Raw genomic sequence first — 27,683 nt, forward strand, 5'->3', positions numbered from 1 at the left:
CTTCAAGAAAAGTCAGATATTTGAAAGTTTTGCTAGCCCAAGAAAAGTCACATTGTTGATTAAATGATGCTTCCAAATACTCTATAAAGAAAGCACATTATATTGTTGGAGAACTTTGAAGGCAAAACTCAAAAGTAAAGTTATCTTTACAAAAACCCTAATTCCTCCTCTCTCAAAGTATTCTGTACATTTTCACAATGAAATTTTTATTTCTTTATCACAAATAAGGGAAAAAAAACCCTGTTGCTTCAGTACATCTAAGAAAAAGATGCAATATCCACAAAAATTACAAGTTTGGAATATATAACCTTTCGCAATTCGATTGCTACTTTAAAGCAAATGGCTAATGATTCATACCAACTATTAAACATTTGGTGGCCACTATGTGATTAAATTTTTTAAGAACAAGTTTCCCAACAGACATAATCACAGGTCAAGGACATCACTGACAGAAACTGAGCTAATCTTTGGCAAGTCACATCAAAAGACACTCTGAGATAATTTGCTATTTAGCTGTTTTGTAGCCAGTTACTGGGGCTGTCAGCTCTTCAAAAGGCATGACTAAAAGAAAAGTCAAATGAAACTAAACACTTTGCACCTCAAAGCAATCAGAAGCACCTTCTGAACCTAATTAGTCGTGACATTTACAACACATATGCACTTTGCAAGTGAAGCAATCTGCAATATGAAAAAGTTGACTAAATAAATTTAAAGATGGCACTGTCTAGGCAGCCACGTATATCAATTTCAAAATTTTTCCAGTAACCACCTGTCTTTTCATAACCCCTAAGTCCAAAGGTACCAACGGTACTTCTGCTTTGTTACTCCAATTCTCCCTTCAACATAAAACACGGGTGAAGAACACCTTACAAGCTAAGAACTCTCCCCCTTGCTTAAGATGCAAGGTGCCTGTTCATTTTCAGTCAGTATCTGGATATCATATGAAAGCATATGCATTTTACTGCTATTCTAAAAGGACCCATCTCTTTCCTGAGATGGTGTATTTTACATCATACTTCAAAAAGACCCTGAAACTGTAAGTGGCTTAGAAACATACATCCACCTAATGTCCTTCATATCTCTACTCTGTTTGGCAATTCATAGTAACTAGAGAGGCAAAAGCCCTCACCTTACAGTGCTTTGTACATGTACAAACCCCTATATCCACAGAAAGGGACTTCCACACACAAACTTTAGTGTTTATTTACAAAAAGTATGTGAACTTGCAGCTGCAAATGTTTCTGTAGGCTGTTACACAAAATATAACACAAGTAAACATATTTTGTAATCAATATATCAAAATACTAGAAAATGGCACCTAGAAGGTTAAGTACATTAGACTGTCCCCCCTTTTCTTTTTCCATGCCACAACCACAAATAAAATGGATTTTGTTCTCTTTCTTGTTCGTGAGAGAGGGACTGCTTACAGCTTTAAACCACACTGTTTAGTTCAGTTAGAGGGTGGTATGCAAAAGAAAAAAATATATATTTACAAGAGAAAGTTCATTAATGGATAGCAAGATGTGGAAATATGAATGAGAAACTTTAAAAAGTTTGAACATACAGAAACCCTACCCGAAAGTCACTTAGACAAAATAGTTAAAGCAGAAAACAATATTTCTAGCAGATTAAAGAACAGTCTTTACTTCCATAAACTGGCAACTCTAGAAAAGAGGTCTCTTGCTTTAAGAATTCTGCTCTCAAGAGGATAATTATCCTAGAAAGTACAACCAATCACATGTTTTACTGTCTGAAAAATCATGTATCATCAAGCCTGGTTTTATACTGAGATTCATAGAGTACAGTTACATGCCCACATTTTCCAGAAGAAGAATATGCTACTACTGATAAAGCATGTTAAGTATAGACAAACCATTGCTGCACTCTCTGGCAACGCAATGATCGCTCCCCTGCTCACAAAGGGACACAGGGAGACTATGCACACAGTTTTGCTAGTGTAACTGAGTCCACGCTGAAGGCCTGTTGCACACCTCACTACTTACACCTCTGACAGACATACCCCTTACAGAAGGGCACGGTCACATATAGCACAAGGATCAGGAAAAGTCCATATGGCGCTGACACGTCCATCGAGTCTTCAGTAAGAACTTCCTAAGAACATACCTACATGCTGCATTCAAAGGTATCCCTCCTTCCCACTCATCTCTTCTTCCATGGGTAATACTAACAACGTTATAGTTTGTTACAAGTACAGGATCAACCACAACTCAAAGCCTCTCTGTGGTTCACCCCAGCACTCAGACAATCTAAGATTCACTGCCTAGATGAGAGAAAATGGTCTGTTGGTGTTGTTGTTGTTAAGTCATGCAAAAAAGAAGGCCTTAAGAAACTCAAAAAGCATCATCTACCAAGTAAGAACGAATAAAAGAGACCATAAGTATTCCTCCCTCTGTAATATTAAAAAACTTCAGTTCTGAAGTCTCTGAAAACTGAAAGAGCGAGTTTGAAGAAGCCTGCACACCTAGTAGTGCTAAAGCAGCAAAAGGAAGAAATGAAAAGAAAAAAAAAAAAAGACTCGTGTGTGTTAACGGTATTTGTCAAAACAAGACTTTCTTATTTATCTTACCTATTATGCTGAACAGTACATACACAATACAAATTATCAGTTTAATATTGTCACTCAGAGACAAACTAACATAAAAGCTATTAATGGGGATCTTTTCTTTTAACAAAGTAGTTTAATAGTTCAATCACATTATTTTTTTATTTCATTTTGTGCCACATACTGAGTATTGCACAAATCATTTGCTGACATGCACCTATGTAATTCTTGCTACGTCATTTAACACATACAAAATTGCTTAACAATTTCATTTTTGTATTCTCAAACAGAGACTTAGAAAAGCTTCATTTGTATTTGGAGTTGAGTTTTTTGCTGCATGGGAGAGAAAGGTGGTCTTTTGGGGAATAAACAACTCAAAATAATGAGAAGCATTTTTTTCCCCCTAATTCTATGTTAAGTATAACTACTACAAGAAACTTTCACAGCACAACACAGACCCTACAAGGTAGCCCAGGTTTCCTTATTTGTGAAGGCTGAGAAACCCTTCTGTTTAAAGAAAGACCCCTGCACATAATCAAAAATCAACAGGTTGACTCAGATTTTGAGATGTGCTATGCTGACATACATAGTAAAAAAAAAAAAATAAATAAAATAATGTTTTACAGTCATATCTTCACTGATTTAATGAGCCTGCCTGTAGATTTACAACTGTTTGAGTCAGTTTTCCTTGTAGTGGGTACACTGTAGCTTCGCTGCTGCTGGCACCTAAGCGACGGTTGGGATGTGAAGGGCTCTGCCACTATGACTGGGGAGCTAAGACCCTTCTAGGAACACGCACAAAGACAAATGTGCTGAGATTAGAGAAGGTGCTGAAAAAGGGTCTGCTCAGTGACAGTCACACGTTCGTAAGCGCGACAGCGAGAAAGGTCAACGAGCACATCGCAGACACGAGCTGCTCCCAGAACCAACGCCTTCACCAGCACCCAGCTTCACAGGTGTTTAGTCTCACCCACTAACAACAGCTCATTGAGATGAACAGACCACTTAACACTTCTTTTGCTTTAGTTTGATGCCTGTCAGCCTTGCTTAGGAGGAATCTCCCTTCCAGCATCACACTGTGTTGAGGATTTGGACGCAGTAAAGCAATTGTTCATTTATGTCATCCAGTATTATAGTGCTGTGCTAGCTCTGCAACCCTTAACATCAACAAAACTGTTCTGTTCAAAGATTGATTCTTCAAGTGTTTTGACAAAAAGCTGAATAAACACAGATTCTAGTCTGCTGTGCCTCCTGATACTCCACAATTTACCTAATTATAGGGTCAAACAAGAGGTTTCTTAGATACAATCTAGCACACAGCTTTTCATAGACACAGACACACTCATAGACATACATACACAGACATTCTCATAGACGCACTCAAATCTCTGGTACACACCTGGCTTCAACAGCAATAACATCTTGAAAAGACAGAAAAACTAAGAGAAGCAAAAACGCACCATCTTGTCTCATGCATTTAAGGTACACTGCAACATCATAAGGCAATAAAAAGCCATAGGGGTTCTTGGACAGAGACCACTTCAGAAAAACTTTTTTCCACCAATCCTATCAAACAAAAATATCCTCTAAACTTTTACAAAGAACAAAGCTTATCCCCATTTACTGTAACAGTATGGGTCCTTGGAGGACCATTACCAATTACCATGCAATCCAACAGAAAGGACAGCAGAGAGATAAGGAGTCACAATCCTGCACTCTTTCACTGTCCTAGCAGGAAAATCAATTCTTCGTGTTGCTTTCCCTGTACATACAGAAAAATTATATACATCCTAACTCCTAACTAAGCACTTTCAGATCTAGTGATGAAAAGCACCATGCAAGAAAACATATGTACTTTCGTTATTATGTATATCTGTATATTATATATATATATGCATATTACGTACATGCACCTCATCTGCAAGTGTATGTAGTAATTACAATGGCATAAGTGACAGCAAATTCCTATCACGACATTTCATCTGGGGGTGTGGGGGGAGAAAATCACTGGTATCGCTACTTTTCCAAAACACTGAGTTCAACAAAAATCAGCTGGGGGGGGGGGGGGGGGGGCAGGCTAAATGTGCTGTAACAGCCATGTAAGTGAACATCTGTCCCCTGGAGGAAAACAGCCACTGAGAACTGCTTGCATCTTCTCCACGTGGAACTACATGGAGGATCAAACTCTGAAGCTGCTTGCGTAAACCTTCAGTGTGAGAGGGGGGCCCACATGTCTTGAGGGAGCTAAAGCATCTCAGTACAGGACTGCACTGTGTACGCTGTTGCAGTAGCCAGACCTGCGGGAGCTACTTGCCTCAGGGACCTTGGTAGCAGTTGGGTTAGAGACAAACGTGGTCCATGGGTTTAATGAAGGGTAAATGAATATAATGTCAGACAGAATCACTAATCTAACCTAAACAGGTTGTGAAATTCTTACTGTAAAGAAGGCTAAATGTCTGAGTATAGAAGTGCAGTAACGCCCACCCCACTCAGCACAGCACAAGGAAAGACTACATACGTCTGCAGCGTACATATCTGGAGTATCACTCAAAAAGTGTCCAAGTTAGAAATGCACACATTCATTATGAATTTCCTGTTCCACAAACATGAATTTTGTTGAACTCCAAGTGTCATGAGATACCACTTGCTAACAAACTCCCTGGGAATGAAGATTTTGTAAATGGACTATCAAACTACTTCACAGTCAAACACCATTCTGTTTCTGAGATTATCACAAAGAGTCTTTCCAACAACTCCAAAATATCCTTTCCAGATCTCAGATTTCCCTCTGCAATGACTAAGTAGTCCATTTGTTTTTTCAAGCTTCCCTGATAGAAAGTCTCTGCCTAAGGAAAACTCTTAAAACCAGAATACATTGCCTTGCACGGTGTTAACAATATAAAGCATCTTCAAAGCTTCTGTCATGGGCATTTAAGTCTCCAAGTTTAAGTGTGTACAACATTTGATACCTAAACAGAGTCAAATGGCCACATTTTAAACCTTGTATCTCAACTGCAAGCACTAAAGACACAAAAATCTTTGTAGTTTTATAAAAACTGAACTGTTTACTTTGATTAAAACATTTTTTCTGCAATGGGGAAAAAAACAGCAAGAGCTGCAAAAAATCATTATGTGGAAGCACATACTCAGGATTGCATAATTACTGCATAACTATACAATAGAGTTAAGCCAGTCTGGACACCTTAACTATCAATTTCTTCACTGATTTAATGAGTTTCTTCAGTGTCTGAACTTACAACTTTAACCCTGATTTCCTACATTTACAGTACTTGTTTGAAGGATACTTGCAATATTCCTCTAGCTGTGTCAATCTTGCAATATTACCACATTCTCAACACAATTTTAACCTTATCTTAGTTTTACGTTGGTGTATTTCAGAAAAGAAAATTATTTTCCCCTGACCAAATCAGAAATAAAATTTAATAATTTCAATTCTATTTCTTTATCATTGTAAGTGGAAACAGTTTCCATTTCATGCACCAAGTATATTTTATGGTTAACACTACTGAAGTCATTAGCTATTAAATTCATCTACAATACTCATTATTTCAATGGAAATCATGAGCACGAGTAAGATCCACCCTTAGATTCAAAATCTCAGCCTATAACTGTACCTATATGAAGTGAGAGGATTTGGTTTAAGAGTTGTATTTTACAGCAAGGAGAATGCCGCAATGATCTACCACTTGTAATTCAGAAGCTGGCCATGGCTATAATATGTGGCCAAAATGTGTGGCCACATATTTATATTCACAATGAATTTATTTTGGTTCAGTATCAACAGTGTAGCTACCAGAAATAAACCATAAAGTGATAACCTCTCCCCTGTCAAGGAAAAAAAAAAAAAGAAAGAAAGAAAAAAGGGACCAATCATGAAAGAGAAAATATAATACATTAAAAATTGCCAGTAATATAGATAAAGTAAGCATTCCTGTCCACTTAATTACCAAAATGTACTTCAATTCTTATCGAAATAACATACTCATAGCCAGCTTGGAATCACTGTTTACATTCCAAGATAATTTACAAGCACTTTACAACTGCATGTTTCAGTAACCTTACAAGGACTTTTATTCCTCTGTGGAAACAGAACATTACAAAGTATCAAACTTGTTGCAAAATTGCTGATGAAGTTATGAATAGTTATTTCCACTACAATTCCAACAAAATGATAGGCCATACAAAAAAAAAAAAAAAAAAAATTAAATCATTCCTTCCACATGACTATTTTTTCTTTGTGGGGGGGGAGGACTACTCTGTAGTTCTAATATCAACCGTTATTTCACAGTCTGCAATCACATTTTACCTTAATAAAGTGAGAGAACAAACACACAAAGGCCTGAACTTGTATTTTAGGGACTGGATTGCTGTGTTATTAGCATGACATCTGCATACAAGGACATAAAGATCTCCTTTGTGCCATGCACCGATTTGTCTGCAGTTTCCAATTACATTCAGAAGACTTACAAATTTTAAAGTCTCCAAGTGTAAATGAAAAAGTGTTCTCATTTCAGAACAGTCAAAATTCTAAACATTTAAGAAAAGTTTTTGGACACACAAGGAGAACAAGATCGTTCATAATGGGAGCTATCCTGCTGTTAGTGAAAACTTTGCCTTCTATTTTGACGCGCAGAGTACTTAACACACATTTCAAGGGAAATGTAATCCACCAGTAGCCCAGAAACCATCAAAACTCAGGACACTCCAAGCAAACAAAAATTTAATCATTTACTATGCTCTTGATTCCTTCAAACAGATTCCGGCAGTTTGCAAGCTCCCATAGTTTTCCCATTAGGCATGTTTGAAGCACTTACACATAAAGCAAATTATGCATGAGGGAAAGCTACTAGCCAGGGCACATTCCCAGAAGCTTTAGAAGAGAGATTCCCAGACCTCTACTACAGTGCAAAATTTCCCCCTGCTCCTCCTCCCTATCTTCCTCTCCCAGGTAACTTCCTCTCACCGCTAGCCCTCTGTCCCTTCTCATCTGCAAAAACCCCTCTAAGCAAAAACAATCCTATTACAGGGAAGGCCAGGAGCAGCTCAAAACCAAGAATATATCATATACTATAGAAATTCTGAAGTTCCTTACTGCAAAATGACTCTTAGCATTAGCCAACTCCACAGGACCATTCTGAGTCAGTTTAGTCTAAACAAAATGAAAATAATGAATTGATACATACTAAAACTGAGAGAAATCCTCCTCCAATCTACTGAATGTATACAGTGACATCAAATTGCTACTCTGCCAGACGCTTGGAGCAAGAGGAAATTCTGGGGAAAAAAAACCAGAAATCTGAGCTATCTGAAGCTTCCATAGACAGGTGAGACGTTTACAGATGCAGTCCATAGTTACACCTGTATAAATGGTGCAATCTAAGCTAAGGATTTGTCAGGGCTGTCTGGGCAGAGGTCTAGGTTCTGTTAAGTACATAGCAGGCTTTGTTTGACTACAAGTTCAGCATAATTTCAAATACAATAAAACAAAAAAAGAAGCACAATTTTTCTGAAGACAAAACCCCTGTCATAAGATACCCCAGTAAGACTGGTGCTTTCTGGAAAGATTTGGAAAAGAACATTTTTTTCTCCTCAGATGAGGGAAGTATTAAAATTTAACCTGCCAGCAGCAGGCAATGTGAACCTGTTGCTGGTCTCAGTCTCCAAGTTCCCAGACATCATATCTGGTCCTCCACTATCTTGCTCTTCATATACATATCAATGGCTGCTCAAAGTGAGGCAAAGCAGGATGTAGCTTCTTTACAGATGTAACTAACTACACTGCATAAATAATAGTATCTAGGTCTTCTGGGAATGTTGTTGAAAATGTGCTATGTACTGCAATTACAAGCAGTATACACATATATATATTTTTAATTACCCTAGTCTCACAAAATCTCCAAATGAAGGCGCATCTAACCAAAGTACTCCAGTGGCAGAGCTGGAGATTTATCTTATATGTTTGGAACAAGTTGCCTGGCCTCTCTCCGTTTCTGTCCCTCCCATCTGTAAAGTGTCATAGAAGGCCCGAGAGGCTTAACTGATTAACAGCAGGTCAAGTGCTTTAGACAAGTGCTACTAAAGCATTAAAATCATTTCATTGCTTCTGAAAGCATAAATTGTTAGTCAAACCAAAATAAAACAACAATATCTTTAAAGTAAGGCTACACTATTTGAATAGAGAAATATTATGTTTATCCTATTTGGCTTTTTGGAGACGGAAAACAAACAAACAAACCCACAACACTCCTGATTTCAGGTATTTTATTTCGGTAGGACACTAGAAGACTGACTCTCTTCTGAACGCCCTTTCCTTCCATTTTTCTCTGCTTATAACCTCCTCCAGGATTGTAAGAAAAACAAAACAGTAACGCCAAATGAAAGTGGCACATGCCTAAGCAGATCACTGTCACCTGGCCACAGAAGACGACCCCTATGCACTGAGGCCCACCAGCAATCTTTAATTGACAGCCGATGACAACTACCAGTCACCTGATCAACGCAGAAAACTGCCTAGATGCTAGTATCAACATGGGCAAAGTGTTCTGGACACCTGCAAAAAGCAATAAACTAGTTACTGATAGCGAATACTATTTAAGCACTAGACTTCTAAAAGCAGTACCTGCATAGAAGTTCCCTATCTATACAAAGTTGCAGTCATTCGCACTTTTGTGTTTGTTTTGCTCTAACACCGCTGACAGAACTCCCAAGGAGCACCCATGGTGAGAGCAGCTTTCCATCTAAGATAGTGATAATGGGTAACCATCATCTAAAAAATACCTCCTATATAGTACATACGCATATTGACCAAACCCCCAAACAAGTTCTATGTAAAGAGTACGTAATTCATGTACTCTATTCATTCTTTATAGCTAAAACCAGTTGCTATAAAAAAGAGACACTTTAAATGAAGACAGAACCCCAAAAGAAAGACTAAGTTACAGTACTCTCATTTCTTCTTGTAGTTTTCCAAATTACTAAAACATGAATAGCCAAAACAGGCAAATATTCTCCAATGCATCACAAATGAAGAGCAGCTTTCAGCGAGGCAAGACGACCCCCACCATACTGTGCAGAAGTTGTACGATACATGAGGAAATTTAACAGAAGCCTGACAAAGAGGGCCATTTTGAATCATCAGACACTTAAGAAAAATCTCAAAACCAAAACCCAGACATCACTACAGAGAATTTTCTTTAAAAAAAGAAAATACTTCTACGGTATCTGCTGTAATCTGCCTGTACATTTTCAGCACATAAAAATGCCAAAGCTGTAGTGCTATCCTTCATCTTGTTCTCGCTAACCTTTGTGTGCGCGCTTTAGATCTTTCTCAGACTGCAAATGTGTATTTGCACTACACTTTGCTGCCAGTTTATCCAGCACACAATGTGAAAGATGGCCTAATTCAACTGTCAGGATTGCGCACTGGCTCTCTGCATCCTGAAGCTCCCACGCTGGCACAAAGTGTTTCAGTCCCACACTACTCCAGGTCCACACCACAGAACCCACCTCGACTGCAGCTTCTTAAAGAATCACTGCATAGGCAGATTTCCTCTTCCCGAGGGGTCAGTGGGGCTCTCTCAGCAGGTAACTGGCAGTGAGAAAGCAGACCTCCATTTCAGTCAGACACACAGAGATTTCATACTCCTCTCCTGGAGCTGGTATCTGACCTATGCGCCACACCAAGTACATACTGTTTAGCATGAGTTAAGGGGCTCCTCCCCACAGTCGCCTTCCAGGAGAGGAATTCCTCTGAAGCAAGGGACAGCTGTCCTTGGTCTCCTGGAAAAGCACACTGCTATGGGGAGTGGGGAAAGGAGGAAGGGCTTCTTCACATCACATGGAAACACTTGACTCAAGATGTTCCACTTTTTATGTGTAGCATGCTGGCACAAAAAGCCAAGGAGATATGCAGAATACTTTGGTGCTGTCATGTGCTGTATGAGGACTGAAAGCTCAACAACTTGTTTCTCCTAATGCAGATACAACTTTTTGAAGAGGAGGTCCAGTTCAATTCAGATTTTGAAACTGTTAATGACAATCCAGAGCATGATCTTTTTCAACATTTACCTTGTTCCTGTAGAAGCTAAATGAGAAATGAGAACTTTGGGGCTGCTAACTTTCTGCTTAAATAGCCATGAAAAACACCATCTCACAGGAAGGTGAAGCCTTAAGCTTTCTATGGTACAACAGTTTCCATACATTTAAAGAAGATTTTCATCTGATGGTAACTGTAATATATACCTGCCTATACCGCCCACCGAACCACTTCCTTGGCTTGCCACACTGGGCAGGTAAAATAAAAACTGGAGGAAAAAGTTGTGTAGCTATACCTACTGCAGGATATCCATCTCCTTCATGAACTGCTGCTTTCACATTAGAAATGATCCTTTTCAAAACTATTAATGTTTTATGTCAAAGCAAATACTATCTTTCTGCAGGAAGATAAAATATTGTCTTATTTGCCAAAGTCTCAGAGATCATTTACCTGAATGCAGGGGGTGAGGTGTGGATTAAATGATGCTGATGAGGATTAAGTAGATCAAACATCTGCTTGCTCTTAACACAGTTGTTAGTATTCTACAGGGCTGATCATGACTTAAAGTTAAGTTCAACATCTGCAAACCTGTTGACAGAGGGATCTATACAGTGCAGGGAACATGACAGCAATATTCAGTCCAAGTCTAGCTTACTACACCTGGAACAGACTACATACAATTCAGAGAGCAAACTTCTACATATTCTGTAATTACTCAGCTAAGAACTGATGGATCAGACACCAAGCTGTGTCACCTTTTCACAGGCAGCAACAGGGAACTGAGGGAGAATCAGGTTCACTAGACCTTTAAGACTCTTACTACAAGGTAGCACAGGACACACATGACCCCGGACATCCCCAATCAGAAACAGCCTAAGTTTATGCACACAAAACTCATAGCTCTAGAACAGAATACACACTGACACACATTCAGAGGAAACCTTGTCTTTTAATTCACAATTTATTTTACCCTTTCCGGTTGCAGAAAAAGACTGAAAACATCCATCCTGTAGTCCTGACATTGTTTAGGTTTTTGTTGGGTGTGTAGACCCAGAAACCTAATGTTTCAGAAAATACTCAGTATTGAATTTTTTTTTATCTTTTAGAATCTCATTTGAGCATCCTTATTTTACAAGTTTTTGGAGGCAGAAATACTGGTAAAGGGATGAGACAGGAGAATGTATGGACTGGAGTTCTAGTACATATGGAGAATTTATGGACTGGAGTTCTAGTACATATACTTTTCATACATTTTGTATACAATGCTCACAAGAGTTATAGGACCACTGAGGCTGGCAAAATCTCTAAGCATGTCTTCACAGAAAGTAGGTGAGGTGCTTCCTTTAACCCCACATACACAAAAACTCTCGTATGAATCGAGCTGTACCTTAAATCTGCATTGATTGGCCTTGCTGTGGGTATAACCAAGAGAACAGGTGACACTTTCAGGAAATAATCAGTCTGTGTGATTTTGCAACAAGGACGTAAATTGAATGATTTAAGTACTAAAGTCCTTCGAAAGATTCCTTTTACAAAACCAAGACAAAAAGAGTTCTCACATAATTCATTAGAAATTACAGAGCCGCTTACCTTAAAGCTGGACCTGCCATGCCCTCATAAATCCATCGACAAGAGGGCAGCACCAGCAAAAACATGTTAACAAAGGTTGCTTTGCTTTGCAAACAAAGCAAAACCAAAGATGTTCAGGCCCAGCTGCCAGTTATACAAACTAGGCAGAGAAGGTCTAAACTGTCTGCAATGCTACTGAGAAGGCAAACAGCTATTTTGGTAAATGATTAAATTGTTCTTACAATCAATGAATGGAGGAACATTTGTGTTTTTGATTACCGGGAAAATGGAAGTGGTACTTCCTCTTTTACATGTTATTGAAGGACAGTTCCCTATTACCCATCCAGCTACAAAGTTGCTTTGATCACCTACCAGATCCTATCATCTTTCATATCAACCTCTAATTTAACAAAAGACACATTTAACATACATGAAGCTTCTGTGGGAAGGAGAATTAAGAAGTCTTCCTTATGATTTGGACTGAATTCCTACATTAAAACAGGCCACAGAATTTCATCACGTTATTCTAGCTTCAAACCCAAGCTTTCTGGTTGGCTAAAGCATGCTTCTTGGGAAAGCACCAAGGCCTTATGCAAGGATTTTGTGTAATGGAGAATCTACTACATCCCTTGATAAGCTGTTCCTATTTAATTGCATCATTAAAAAAATGCCCCTTATTTCTAGTCTGAACTGATCTAGCTTCAGCTTTCAGCCACAAGAATCCCTTAATCTAGTCGACAAAGAACCATCTAACTGTCAGATACCTTCACCCTAAGTACTTACATGCTTATCAGGTAGCCTCTACCGTCTGTTGATAAACTAAATAGATTGAGCTTCTTAAATCTTCCATTCTAAAGCTGATTATCCAGACCTCAACTTAATGTAGATTTTTCTGAACTCCTTCTAGTTTTTCAACACCTTTTTATAGTGTGCACACCAGAATAAGATACAGTATTTCAGTAAAGCTGTATGAAAAGTAGCAATATCCACCTCCCCTCCCACTCTCTATTTCCCAACCATGCACTTCCAGTCTTCTTCAAGGCTGCCTCGCACAGGGAGTAATGCTTAAATTTATCAACCTTCCAGGGGTAATTCTTTCTTCCCTACTTATTTTCCAGATATAAGTTTCTCCTAACACAACAAATTCAGAATGGATCATAACCAAATTTATCTGTTTGTTAAACAGAAAAACATATTAATTTTTCACCCCAGCTGTATAAACTGTATATATATGGTGGAATGCATGAAATAAATGCCTGTATTTAGGCATGTATGCATGTATTTTTCTTGCAAGAAAAAAAATGCAAAGAAAAAGATTATGTTGCAGTCATATAATAGTTACCTAAATTAAAGCTACCTTGTTAAACTATTATTTCATTCAATAGTCTCACCACTCCCAGTTTGTTTTGCACTACAGAGTTCAGATGCATACTTGCAAATACACTTCTTGAGGTACTAGGTGGCCACACTATTTTCAGCAAAATCCAGTTGGCACAATGCAAGATTGCTTTAGCTTTAGGCTGGAGGCAGTGTTCAACCAGACAAAAGGCAGAGCTGCAGGCTAGCTGTGGAGGATTTGCTAATGTTATAAATCTACCCACAGAGTGAAAATTAATTGCCAGTTACAATCTTCAACTATTGCTGGATCACCAGCTAGTTTCCCTTTCTATCTTAGGGGAAAAAAGAACCCAAGTCCCATCATGAAGTATGTGGGAAAACTACTTCCACAAAACAAAAAACAAACGAGATAAGATTAGATCCTTTTCTGGTAAAGCATCCATGGTCCTCACTGACACAGCAGGTACAGAAAAGAAGAAAGAACTAGTTTGCTTGTGCAGGAAAGAAACAAGCAAACTAGCTTTTGGAGCAGTAACATCAAGTTCTATTTTAAAATAATCTTAAAATGAGAGAAAAGCACCATTATTGATGGTGCCTTGCTAAAATATGCTAGTGAAATGTTGGTTTATTTGTTATAAGAAGAACTGGCCTACTCTCACAAGCTCTGTTTGGGTGACATTAACCATTCTTTGGGAGAAGATTAACCTCGATACTGTATTTCAAAAGATGACACTCTTTGATCACTGCTTAATTTTAATGAGCAAAATTTGGTGCCAATGGGAGCACCATCTTTAGGAAACTGATTAACAGAGCACTAGTCAGTGAAGTACACCAGGACCACTCACAGATAAAGGTAATGTGCTTTGGTCAAAAAGGTATTAAAAAACAAACAAAAACAACCAACCCACAAAACTCTACCCACCTGTATTCTCCCTGTAATTTCAAAATAAGGTATTGTTCCTTTCTTTGTCAAATCATTATGTACTAAAACATTTCTGTGGGAACTGGATTACACCTTATTGGTACACAGAATATTTTCAGAATTCTTTCATTTAATTGCAGTGCAGGCTGGGATCAGGCTTTAAACAGCAGCCACATTTGCATTCAAAGATCCCTCCACACACACATTTCAATGATAAATGGATTAATTTCTGCACATAGCTGGTAGAAGACTTTGGGGCTTTTTCCAATGAAAGATGATACATAAACATTATCAGTAACCAAACTTGTCTATTCTCATGGTTTCGTCCCAATTCATTTGCTCCCTCTGCCTTTCATCACAGTGATACTCAGGTATGCTGTAGACATGAATCATACATTTCATATCCTTCCTTTAGAACACTGTGGGTTTTTAATCATTACTCAAAGCAGCTTAATATATGACTCTGAACATAGGAAGTCTTTTTCAGACATTATAAACATAACCTCAGAGCATTAAAATGAATAAGCTTTTAAAAGCACGTTCTATGTATTGTTCTCACAGCACTTTATGCTTGCACATGGTACCTTAGCAATCTGCCGCGAAAAGCCCACATTCAAGGGGTTGGATGATGTTCTCCTGAAATAAATTCAAACTTCAGTAGAATTTGGTCATGGCAGACAGACTGTAAGGATGGAAGGCCGTAACAAGAGTCAAAACTGCTTAGAACTTCATATCTCATTTAGCCTCTGATCATGTAACATATGAACAAATGGACATATAAGAACTAATTCAGAAGAAGGAAGAGCAGTATGAAAGAATGACAAATGCTGTTGCATGCACATCATCTTAGCTTCTTTTCACTTCGTGGCTAATACTAAAACTGGGGCAGGATTCAAGAGAACAGATGAGAGTGAAGCCTAATAAAAAAGGGAATGTTTAAAGAGGTATTTGGAGAACAGAGGGCACATTTAGGGAACAGTGTTAAACAAGATTAAGATTTACCTTTCAATATTTATGCCATTTTTTCAGCTTGACAATTACAATTAGTTTCATTTTCCATCTCCAATACAGTAAGACAATATTAACACAACAGGGAAAGTTTTTTTTTTTTTTTTAAATACACTGCTTTCACTAGAAATCTGTTCTGTACACTACTTTCCTATGTGCTACACTATCAGCTTTGATGCCTCCTTCCTCCATATCAACTAATTATTCTCTAACTCTTTCAAACACCTCCTTAAAATAGCTGCTTGCATGAATTTTTTCAACATTCATAGACAGATTTTTATGTCTTCACAACACATATTGCTTACGGCTTTGTCTGAAGTACACTGCAAGCTCTTTGGAATAAAGACCACATCATCTTATTTGTTTTTTAAAACTACCATTCTTCTATGTTTTATAGCTATGCTCTATAGCATTTAAAAACACAGTAAGTTTCACACCCTTTAGAGCTTTTCCAAATATATGTTCTGTAAAAAGCAATTTTTAAAAAACTCAAATTCAAACTAAACTCTTACCTGCCAGAAAAGCAATAAAGATTTACAATACCTTTGGTTTTCTCAAAGAACTTGGAAAACAAACAGTGAGAATAGTAATAGGTATACTGAAAGGCAAGTAACGATAATAAAAACTGCAAACTAAGCATCCCCTTGTTCAGAGATGCAGTCAATAAGATTTTTTTTTCCCTGAGGAATGAGACCCCCCCAAATATTTAAAGCTGCCTTATCTCTTTTAGAATCTCAATATCTACAAGGCTTGGTAACACACCCCCATTGTGTTGTGAAATATAAGAATAGCTGAAGAATACTTACATCAAGCACAGAATGCGCAGAGACTCTAGGGAAAATATAGACCTATACTTAGCTCACAACTCACACCTTTTTCCTCTAATTTCTCCTTATATTTTTCAATTACTACGCATTCAATTTCTTAGCGTACTTGCCCAAGATCCTCCAACTCTTTTAAAAAGACAAAAACAAAACAAAAGCATAAATACATTAGAACCTAAAACTTTATAGTAGTGCACCAAAAAACCTCTGGACTTAAGAGACCCTTCAGTCATAGAAGGCAAAGATGTTTGTAAAAACATTAATTCGTTCCCAGTAACTCTGCAAGGAGACTTGTATCAACTCTTGGGATGACTGAATATCAACAATGCACAAGGACAGGCAAGTTGCTTAGGAAAGAAGGGCAGGTAATGACCCGAACCTTCCAAGCCAGAGGATCAGCGCAGTCCTCCATGTGTAAGCAGACAACTCTTTCCCCTAGCATTCTCCTTTTCTTTTCTCTTTCCTCTCACAGATTTTTAGAGCTACTAAGGAGACATGAAAATCCGAAATTAACCCCTTAAACACTGAGAAGTTAGGTATCATAAATGACAACCATTCCACACAATACCTCAAAATCATTAAGCCCCACTTTCTCAGAAGAAAAAGATTCTGTATCATAAAGTGTGCCTGCCTGAAACATGTAGACAGAAACGAGTTTGCTCTGCCCTGCAAGACAAGCAAAAGCCATACAGTCACGTTGACTGCAGCATTGCGCCCAAGCTCCGAGGATACACCCTGCTCTGTATGACTTATCAGCCTGGGCTGAGTCCATGATAATGTAATCATGTGGCCTTGTGTTGGCTCTGAGAGCAGGAAGCACAAGTCAGTATCACTGTGTGATGGATCAGGTAGGCATACATTTACTTCGAAGCACTGTGAAGAACAGCTCTACTGAGCTAGAAACCAGAAAGCAAACTCTGTGTTCATGTCCTTCAGGCCACGTGATAGATACGACCAGTGATCAAAGCACAGAAGCGTTCTACTGCCAAAGCCACGGTTTACACACTCTTCTCCCTCCGTAAGAGAAAAGGCGATACCCTCTTGATTTCTCTAAAATCTTCCTCTTATTAAAGGCACCTTATGGATTCAGACATAGGGTTGTTTGAGAGGACAAACGTAGTATCCAGTCATCTCCAAAAATAATCTTTCATCTAAAACTGACCAAAGGCTGAACTGGCATATTCTGAATGGCATCAGCTGTCTCTCTTAGCACTGCCCATCATTCCTGTCCCATTACTTCTGATGGACTCCACCTTCATCATGCAGTACACCTAGGACACCACCCTCTTTCACAGTGATACAATACTTTCCCCCTTTCTGTTTCCACCCTTTTGCATCTTTTTTGCATCTCTCTCCCAGCACTAGGTCCAACTCCACCTGCCCCAATCCCTTGTTCATCTTAAATATCCATTTCCTTTTTTTAATTCTTGCCTGTCCTAGAATCTGCAGTGGAAAAGGAAACCAGCCTGGAAATGAGGTTATTACACAATTGCTCTTGCTCTCTCCCTCTTCCCTGCTGCTTACTAAGCTGTGCCATTTCTCCAGTTGAGCTGAACCCACACCTGCAATTTCAGCCTTTTTTCCTCCTACTTTTGACTCACTCCTCAAACCTTTTCTCTTATATCCATTTCTTTCTCCACAACAGAATGCAAATATTTATTCCAAGAGAGAACCAGAAAAAATAATAGTTTCATGTTCTCTCTTCCCACTTCTTTTCTCTTCCTTACAGCTCTCTCTTCTTCCTCTTATCATAGGTACAAATCACACCTGTCCAAGTCCTTCCACTTGCCTCACTCACCCGATTCCTCATACCTCCCTTCTTACTTCTCTGCTCAGCTTCTCTCTCTCTCTTACGGAGCACTTACACATTCAGTCAGTCCTTCCCATGTCAGGAAATCTGCCTCCGATTCCTTGCTTCTGTAACTATATTGCTTCTCTTTCTATCCTTCCTTTGACTCCAAGCTCATTATAAACTGTTTAACGACAAACTGTACCTGTCATTTGCACACTCGTCTCTAACTCCAGCCTGAACTCTCTTCAGCTGTCCCTTGCTCTCCACTGAAACTATTTTCACTAAGATGTCTAGAAAACCTCTTGTTATTGCAACATCATTTCCACCCCTCTAAAAGCCTTACCCATGTTCCATAAAAATCAAATTTCTCCTCAAAGCAGTCTCCTTTCTCAACTACCACAATTCTACCCTCTCCTGCTTCCCTTCCTCCCTGTAACAACTCCTTCACTCATCACTGGAAGGCTCCTTATTCCCTCTTCATCTTCAGTTAGGTCCCCACGAAGAAACATCTGTTGCCCTTCCTTTATATCTGGAAATTTCATCCATAATTTCAGTTCCTAAGGAGACAGGTCTCACATAGAGTAGATTTATGTCTAAACAGAAATCTCAGCCCATCTTTCTGACATCTCTTGTCACTGAGTAACTGTCAGCTTCAGCTCAATACAGCTAGAGCAGAACTCAGATCTCACCTCTCCCACCCTCCTTTCTCCACCTCCTTTCTTGATCACTATGGACAGCATTATCATTTTGCCCAACATTCAGATATGAAAACTTGTCATCCCTGACAGTGACTTTTCTCCTGGTTCATTTATTCAGGCTACATGTATATCCAAGTGATTCTTCCTGTCTTGTATTCTTAGGACAAAAATCTTTCTTAAACATCTTCAGAGCTAAAGCTCTGGGCCAGGCCTTCATCTCACATTAGTTACTACTGTGCAATTTTCTTCTCTTTGGCATTGACAAACACTATCCTCCTTGTTCACTGCTCCAAAAGCTGGTTTTTCTATTTTGACATACTGATCTATCATTACTCTCTCTGCATCCTTCTATAAACAATCCTCCATTTTAACTTTAAACACTATAAACTTCTCATCTTTGCTTTCCAGGGTTCACTGTCCTACCTATACTATATCCTCTGCACAGTGCTTGCTTTCGCAGGATCTGATTTCGCTTCTTCTTAGTTCACGAAGTCAGTATCCATCTATTAAATTAAAAAACCAAAACAACCTATACCTTCATTTAGGCCAACTTCCATGTTTACGTAAGGGTATCTCCCAAGCACTTGCAAAGCTACTTCACTACCCTCTGAACATCTTCTTAAAGTTTTCCTTCCCACAGTTCTAACAAAAGATCATTAGGTTACTAGCGTACAAAGTCTAACACCTAGCGTGTTGAGCAATTATGTACTTTTGTTTGTCAATACTAAACTCCTGTTTTGTCATATATTAAAAACATTAACTCTCTAGGACACAACAATTAAACAACACAAACATTAACAACACACACATACTCACAGAATCCCTCCCTCTGCTGGCAGAGCATACATAGCCCATAACAGGACTGCTAGGCACTGGGATCATGTCAGTTGTAATATTCCTTTCTTAATCATTGCGGCAACAGATGAGTAACTCATGCTTATCCAGATAACTGTCCTAACACAACTGATTTCATTACCAACCCCAAACAAACAAGGTTTTGGCTCTGTCAACACTTGTTGTGGTGCTTTAGGTCCAACAGACTTTCCAGATTTAAATCACTAATAGCATCCTATCTCAATGAGACATAACTAGGAAGAGCATCAAAGACATTTGGAGATGCCAACTACCACAGATAATCTGCCTAACCTGCAAAATCATGTGTGGCCAGCATAAAGGCCACTGACGACAGAATACCTAGCAGAAATAAGAAAAACACATGATGAAATACATTTCTGTAAGTCTCTGCTTCCATTTTGATTATTTCAGCTCACAAGAATGACAGGCTACAAATCACCTTCTTCTGCCACTGAAGAGGTCCCACCCATCCTGTTTTGTCTTGGTGGACAAGGTACTTCTGATTTTACTCCAACAAACATTTCAACAGCTATTATTTATATGATCTTAGCATGGTCCAATCTGAATATAACTTAAAATTTGCAGAGACTCTAGCCCCCTGTGTATCTCCCCTGTTTATGCCCCACTGCATGTCAGAAGAAGAATTATAAACACAACAAGCCAAAGGGGGGGGGGGGGGGGGGAAATCACCACACAGAATCAGCCCCTACGAACTCTTGCCCTTTACCAGTCATCATTCTTACATCTTGAAGTTTCTTCATCAGTCATTCTCTCTCTTCTATCTATTCTGCTGAAAACCTGCTCCAAGGGAACGGAAAGGGAAGCAAGCCTAAACCCCTTGCGTACTGCGTGCGGCTCTGTCACAATGCAACTGCTTCCGTTTTACAGATGATTCAGTAGGAACCTGAGGATTAAGTGAACTGCGCTAGACATAAATTGGTACCAGCAGAACCTAGAACTTTTGTCTTTGAGTTCTTTGCTACTTCTAGCACATGCCCTTTTTGATCTGGGAGAATTCCCCTTCTTTTCTCCAATGCATCTTTTTCTATATACACACAAACACCAAAAAGCAATATGACCAAGCAATTCTAAATTCTGAATTGCTGTCAAGAATACAGAAAACAGGAAGATGTATTGCGCTTATGGGCTGTATTATAAATATACTTTAGTAAAATATAAAAGGAAATTGCAGAATCATCATGGTATTTCAAAAATAAGACATCTCTAATTCCTTTGAGTATAAGACCAAGAGCAATCAGGAAGCCCACTCCTCCAGCAACATCAGTGGCTTTCACGCACAACTTTTAACAAGCCATAACATGTTAACAGTCCCTTAAATCATCAACAATCAACCACAGAAAAAGGAACACAAAAAAGGAAAAGAAAGAACTGATGCATGAAATTGTTGTTTTTTTCTGCCCCACATCTGTCTTAAGTAACTGTCTTAGATCCCATCTTCAATCTGAGTCAGCTCAGACAGCTGTACAGCACTAAGATAAAACAAACAAAACCAGATCATTTTACCCACTCTCAGACTACTCAGGGTTTATCTTTCTCCCCCAGCAAGAGAACCACCAAAGACTACTTGCTACAGACTTGCTGAGAGACCTCTGCCAAACACCCTCACCTGCTTCACTATAACATTAGCCACAGGTTTTCTGGCATGCAAATTACCTAAAGACACTAGTTCCACCTGGCATCCTGCATTACTAACTCCTGAATCAGCTGTTTGACTTGGTGCAGAAGTACTTCAGCTTGTCCTTGAATTTGGATGCTATATACTTAAAGAGAGACCCAGTAAGCCAATATTAATCCATACTCATGGAAACTGAACATCTTGTTTGCTAGTTACTCCACAATTACTCTTAACAGCAAGCTGTCAGAGCATTCATATAACCTTAAGGTGGAGTTCACTCTTTGGAATACCCGTACCTACAAACTATTTCTTCTGAAGGTGATCCTCATTAGCAGTGGTACAGTGTTATAAATCTAAACTTTCACTAGGACTAGCAAAAATTTAACCTTCTGCTACAGGAGTCCTGTGATCCACAACTTAGAAATAAAGTTTAGAATAACATTTTGATTATAGGCTTTTCCACTGCTCCCACCTCATACACCTTAGCTCTCATTAGAAGACTAACATCTGCACCAGTGGTAAAACAGAACCTGACACGTCCTAACTAGGACATTTTTAACTAACTAGGAACAAAAGGCCCATTTCAAGGAATTCTCTTCCACAGCGGCACAGGGTTCAACTCTTGTCTTGTCTAGTGTTTCTTTATACGTGGAAACCTATATGTCATCTATAAACTATTAATCACATACACAGGCACATCAACAAGAAAACACACACACCTTTGTCTCTAGATCTCAATCAAAACTAGACTGTATACTCTTTGTGGTGACAACAGGGCTTAGGGTGCACGCTAGCAAATGTGTGTCATTTCTTCCTCTCAAGCCCTGCTATAAATTGCAGTGAATACAGGAATGTCAAAGACAGATCTTTAGTGTCAGTGCTGTCAGTTGACAAAAAAACCACACATGGTTTCCCTGCTACTATCAGGAAAAAAAAATAAATTAAATTAAAACTAAATGAGAACTAACCTCTTCAGAATAACTGATGCACAAATACTGGGAGAAATACAACCCAGATTCTATCAAAACATGTGCCAGGCCAAAGACTTTACCCCCACAGATTGAGGGAATCCTAAAGACTACGTTCTTATTTATCCTACGGACATATTTTGATCTCAATAAGGTTACATAATTATCTTTTCTTATTTTATGTTGCTGAAAAAAGTTGGCTATTGAATTACAAGAAGTTGTCAACACTGTAGTTGTATTTCTTTCAACCGCCAATCTCAAGGACATCCTAAATAAAAAATAGAAACTTTCTAGTATCTTACGGTAAGTTATCTTAGAGACCAGCCACCTAACAAAGCCAATTTTTAAAAAGTCATTTCTAGAACAACGGTTTCAAAAAAGTCAAAATCCTGATTCCAAATGCAGAATTGCTGATCGGAGAGCATCATCACTAGTCCACTCTTTTTCCCAAGGTGGGCTGATGCTAAAGGACACAGACTCCAGATTTCAGAAAGTAACTATGATGCTAAACTACAGTTTTGACTAAATCTCTGAGCTTTACCATAACACTATCATATCACCCAGCCACTATGTAATATGTTTCATGCTCCCTCTTTCCCCACTCTTTGAGACACATTAAACAAGGCTACAGCCACAACCAGGAGCCCCCCCTCCCCCTGCCTTGCAGAAGCTATCCATGAAAGAATAAAATAAATAAAATAAAATAAATATCAGAGCCAGATAAACACATATTGAACTGATCAGGCATTTGAACATCAAAACACAGGCCATTTAATCCCATTGTCATGCCTCATCCTAAAGAGCTGCCCCCGCCCCCTTGGACCTTCGCTCATTATTCTTATTCCCAGCAAATGACAAGAAAAAGTTTCTCCTGACAACAGCAACACTTTTGTAACTGCCAATCCTCAGCTCTTTCACTCACCAAGCTCCACCTGAATATTGTATCTGTTTAAAACCCAGTATCTCTGCAAAACCTGATTAGCTTACAGGGAAGAGAAGGAAAATTATACAACACTTGCTCCTCTCTTCTGCCTGCTGAAAAAACAAACAAACAAAAATCCCCACCAACCAAGGTGATCCAAATTTGATAATCTCTCTCTTTTTGGGTATGCATTTAAACTTCATCATCATTTTCTTTCCCTCTCAGCCCTTCCCAACATTCCCCACCACCGAAGTAAGATGAAAGATGAAGGTGGCTATGAAAGAAAGGAAAAACAAGAATGTTTTATTCTTAGGTTTTTGTTTGATATGTTTTTAAAGGAGACAAACAGCGCCATCCACACACCACTAGTAGTAAACAAAAGAAAATCAAATCCGATGCCTACGCTTACATTAACCAGCTGTTTTCGTCTTCTCTTCTTTCACAATCTCCTCATAATTTTAGTTTTCTCTTCCTTTTGCTTTTCATATAGCAGATTGTTGTATTCTATATCCTTTTTTTCTATAGAAATGTTCCCTGCCATCTCCCAACCTCCTTCACTTCTTATTCTTCCAAGAAGAATGATAAAATCATCAAGATTTTTTTTCTGGAAAAGAACAGAATACTTCAAGTAAAATTAATTAGTATCCCATTAATTTGTCCTGATGTTGCCAGAGCATTCCCCCCCCTCCCCCAACTTTCCTTCATATATTTACCTGGGAGGTCAAAAATGACAAATACATTGGAAATACGTAACCCTTCATCTAAATTAATTCTTGGTAACTCTCCAATAGATTTAAAATTGCAGTTTGCATATCTAATCATCAAGTAAAATGGTCAAGTTTGGAGCTGTGCAATAACGATAGATAAAACCTCAAATTTTAACATTATGTCAGAAAAATAGAATAGATTTTTTTAATATAACATCCTTTATGCTAAACAATAATGAGGCAGGATAGTTAGTGAAAAGATTATCTAAGACAAAACACACACAGCATCAGACTGAAACCTCAATAATACAAACCCACTGAACTGAGAAACTGAAGTTGACTATGACACCAAGTACCCAGATATAGATCTAAATCCCACAGGTCATATTTAACCCTGCTGCAGTTAGTGAAGATAAACAGGCTATCTTTCACTCCTCCGTAGCCAGTGCCTGCCTAGAAATACTCCCAGCACTTAATGCTGCACATTTGGTAAACTGAGTATATATTTTTATAAGAGTTCTGTAGGTAAGACACAATATTTTCTTAAACATGGTATAAAGTAAAACATATGCCTTCAAAATTAATCTAAAATCAGTTAGAGGTTATTACCGATACAGTGATCTTCTAGTATCAGTCTCAGTCACGCAGTTACTGTGACTTTTTACAACACACAACTTGTCAAATAAATTTAGACTCCTTTTGCTATACATATTATCTACAAGAAAATCTTCAATTCTTCAAGTATGCTATTCAACATTTAAAAATCCAATATAAATTCCAAATGCTGCTCCAACTCTGATTACCCCTGTTTTAGCTAAGCTGGCTGGTTAGTAGTGATTTGTCAGATAAGTTACACAATACTGTTTTCTGCTTCCTGATTAGATAAGCAGATAAGTTTTTCTGGCACACACATTTATGCATAAAATTTTTCATTTTCTGTGAACACTTACAACTTTGTAATCCCCTCTCCACAAATCTACATGTCACCGAAAGTCAACCACAGACATGCTGCATTCACTAAAAGAAAACATAAAATAAGTACCAGCATACAAAAAGCAATTCCATCTACAAAACTGAACAAATGTTCAGCGAATTCCTCTCTCTCTGTATGGCCTATTTATACACTGTAGAATATAGAAAAGCAGTACGCAATCTTTTTTAGACTTCACTTCTTCCCTGAAGATGGGGCAGAGGGGCACCTGGCCTCAGCGCACCTCTTGCATTACCAAAATGAACAGCATGGCCAGATTGCCAACCCCATGCCCAGAGACGTGCTGAGAAACATCAGCTACTTTGGTACGTGGAGATTTGGCAGCGACTCTCCTCCCCGCTACCACGGGGCAATGCTGGCTCCCGGCTCAGAGCCTGGGCTGACAGGAGGAGGAAGGGCAGCTCATCACGCTAAGCACGTGCAGTGCACAACCAGAAAGAAGGCAGCAATGAAGAGAAAACGCTGGCTGGAAGCAGTTTTTAACATCTGGTTCTACAAAACCAAAACAAACCACCTTGCCGTGGTCTGGAGGAGACCAGCCGTCTTCCCACCCCTTCCCCCATCCTCCTTCACAAACAGTTCCCTAGTCTCACGGAGCTCCTCGCTCAACTGCTTACAAGTGAAATGCCATGTAAATTTGATCATATTGACTAAAGTTGACACAAGCCAGGTAAGTATTACGAAAAGTGAATGGGGCAAGATTATCTTTATTGAACGGGACAGTAATATCTAACACTTAAAGTGTTAAGTGTTAACTCAAGTTAAGTTTTACAGGTAAAGTCTGATTTTTGTAAGACTACTTATCTCCTGGCATCACAAATGGCAAAAGAAGGCCGACTCAAGTATATACAAGGGCAAAGAAAAATGAGTTGAGTTTGGTATTAAGACCTACCATGATTGCAAGCCTCGTATATTAACAACCCTCCATCAAAGAACAAACCCACATCTCACATGACAGATGTGTGCAAGATGAGAATAAGCGCACAAGTGCTCCTGCAGATATGTCAGCAACGTTTTCTGTAGGCCAATCTAGCTCCTCAAATTTCCCCCACCTTTATTAACAAGGACAGTGAGGCTCAGGGAAGATTTACGATGGGTGTTCAGACACACGGATGGGTGTGGTGGAAGCACCTGTATTAACAGACTGCTTAAGTGAATACAGCAGAAATATTTCAACATGTACTAATTTATTCAAACTTCTTGAAAGTTCTTTCTAAATGATCCAAAGCAAGTTACTACTAGGAATTTTATTACTTCCAGAAGTGTTTTATTTTCTAAATATACCTGTCTTTTTTTTTTTTCACTGTACGATTAAGTACTATAAAAGCTAACAAATACTTCACATCTGTCACTATCATAGTTTCAGCAATGAAGTCAAAAACTTCATTTGAAATAATTTTTCTGGATAAAACATTTAAAAAGATTTCATTTGGTGAAGTCTCTAACACCCTGAAAAACAGTGACAGACTACAGCTGACAATCTACACTGTATCATTCTAGAAAACTATTTGCATATTAGATATGACTAAGTAAGAGTGATGCTCTTCAATCTTTATGTCTCAAGTAACTTTATAATAAGAATTTGAATTCAAGGACTTCTGAGAGCAAAACATTTAATCTCGGCAAATTAAATTCCTTATGGAAGCCAGCTCTAATAGCAAGATTTTTGTTCAATTACTTCTGAATAAAGAGTATGCTCAATATCACTGATAAAGCACAAATTGTTTGAGCCTTGAACCTTTTACCTATAAGTGAATTACATTAAAATCCCAGTTCTGTCTCTTAATTTATTTTCAGGCTGGCAAAACAGGAATACAGGCAAGTTCAAGTCTACAGGCAGGAACATAGTCAAGCTTGGGATCTCTGTAGAGATCTTTCAGAACAGAAGTTTTATGGTATTTTAATATGATTTATTTAATGTGTACTTTATGCAATTTTATAGTTTATCACACAGGTTTACGTTACTAATTAATTCTCAAGACCTTGTTTCGAAAACACGGTACTCATTTAAGTTGCTAGTATGCTCAAAATAAACCTAGATATAATGACAACTGTAATATAACGAGAAGCTTAACATCATTTCAGAATACATATTATGACATTACACGTAATAGTGGGATTTCTCTCAGCATTGGTGTCTTGCACAGAAGTTTCACTATGACGGGGTCACTCCTTATGAACCAATTTCACAAGTATTTCTTGTGACAGAAAGGTTGTAAGTGCATAACACTTTCTTAATAGAACGGAGACAAACAGAAAGCCACATAAAAATATGCCCCACACCGTTTCACTAGTTTCACTATGTGCTGCTCCAGCATGATGTTAACAACACTCATCACAAACAGAACGTGCCAACGTGATTTGCCTACACTCACCATTAAAGTTTCTCCTTTACCAACCGGCAGAACTACGTCAAGTACGGCGTATTTGCAAATACCGTTGAGCTGGAATTTGCTTGTTCGTATTTACGGTACCCGAAAACCTGATGACCCAAATGACCTGTTACATTGATGTTTGCATAATATGCGAGACTGGGCCTAACCGAAGGTGGTCTTCGGCACTGGCTGCTCAGTTCACACCCACCAGGGAGGGTGGAAGACTAAGATGGAACCTGAGCTAAGGTGAGCGAACTCAAAAATTGTAACAGACCGCTTTCTTCAGGGGAGCAAGAACGTTTTTAAATGCGGCTGCCAACGCTAACGCAACGCTCGAAGTCGATGCGCGGGTTTGTACGATTACCTCCACGCAGAAGCGAAGGAAATGTCGCACCAAGAAGGGACAGGAGTCCTCAAAAAAAAAAAAAATCCAATATGGCCACGGACGTGTAGTTGTCT

The 27,683-nt window shown here is 38.6% G+C and overlaps 1 protein-coding gene across 6 annotated transcripts in view; it reads right to left on the reverse strand.

The window, feature by feature from the left end:
- Positions 1-27,683, reverse strand: part of ATXN7L1 (ataxin 7 like 1) — a 114,995-nt gene that overhangs the window by 86,316 nt on the left and 996 nt on the right. The window lies entirely within an intron of this gene.

Source organism: Dromaius novaehollandiae, chromosome 1 (genome assembly GCF_036370855.1).
Source record: "Dromaius novaehollandiae isolate bDroNov1 chromosome 1, bDroNov1.hap1, whole genome shotgun sequence".
In the NCBI taxonomy this organism is placed as follows: Eukaryota; Metazoa; Chordata; class Aves; order Casuariiformes; family Dromaiidae; genus Dromaius; species Dromaius novaehollandiae.